Below are 1,039 nucleotides of genomic sequence, written 5' to 3'. Positions count from 1 at the left end.
TCTATATTCTTTGCAGCCAAAGATGGAGAAGCTCTATATAGTCAGCAAAAACAAGACTGGGAGCTGACTATGGCTCAGATCATGAAGCCTGGATCATGATCTTGGAATTATTGCCAAATTCAGACTTAAAGAAAGTAGGGAAAACCACTAGACCATTCAGGTAGGACCTAAATCAATCCCTTACAATTATACAGTAGATGTGAGAAATAGATTCAAGGGATTAGATCTTATACAGTGCCTGAAGAACTATGGAGGGAGGTTTGTGACATTGTACAGGAGACAGGGATCACGACCATTCCCAAGAAAAAGAAATGCAAAAAAGCAAGATGGTTGTCTGAGGAGGCCTTACAAATAGCTGAGAAAAGAAGAGAAGCGAAAAGCAAAGGAGAAAAGGAAAGATACACCCATTTGAATGCAGAGTTCCAAAGAATAGCAAGGAGAGATAAGAAAGCCTTCCTCAGTGATCAGTGCAAAGCAATAAAGGACAACAACAGAATGAGAAAGACTAGCGATCTCTTCAAGAAAATTAGGGATAACAAGGGAACATTTGATGCAAAGATGGGCACAATAAAAGACAGAAATGGTATGGACCTAACAGAAGCAGAAGATACTAAGAAGATGTGGCAAGAATACACAGAACTATACAAAAAAGATCTTCATGACCCAGATAATCCTGATGGTGTGATCACTCACCTAGAGCCAGACATCCTAGAATGCAAAGTCAAATGGGCCTTAGGAATCATCACTATGAACAAAGCTAGTGGAGGTGATGGAATTCCAGTTGAGCTATTTCAAATCCTAAAAGATGATGCTGCACTCATTATGCCAGCAAATTTGGAAAACTCAGCAGGGGCCACAGGACTGGAAAGGGTCAGTTTTCATTCCAATCCCAAAGAAAGGCAATGCCAAAGAATGTTCAAACTACCACACAATTGCAATCATCTCACACACTAGCAACGTAATGCTCAAAATTCTCCAGGCCAGGCTTCAACAGTACATGAACCATGAATTTCCAGATGTTCAAGCTGGTTTTAGAAAA

Source organism: Bison bison, unplaced genomic scaffold (assembly GCF_000754665.1).
Source record: "Bison bison bison isolate TAMUID 2011002044 unplaced genomic scaffold, Bison_UMD1.0 scf7180017864299, whole genome shotgun sequence".
NCBI classification, from domain to species: domain Eukaryota; kingdom Metazoa; phylum Chordata; class Mammalia; order Artiodactyla; family Bovidae; genus Bison; species Bison bison.
Note: the sequence above shows the minus strand (reverse complement) of the source record.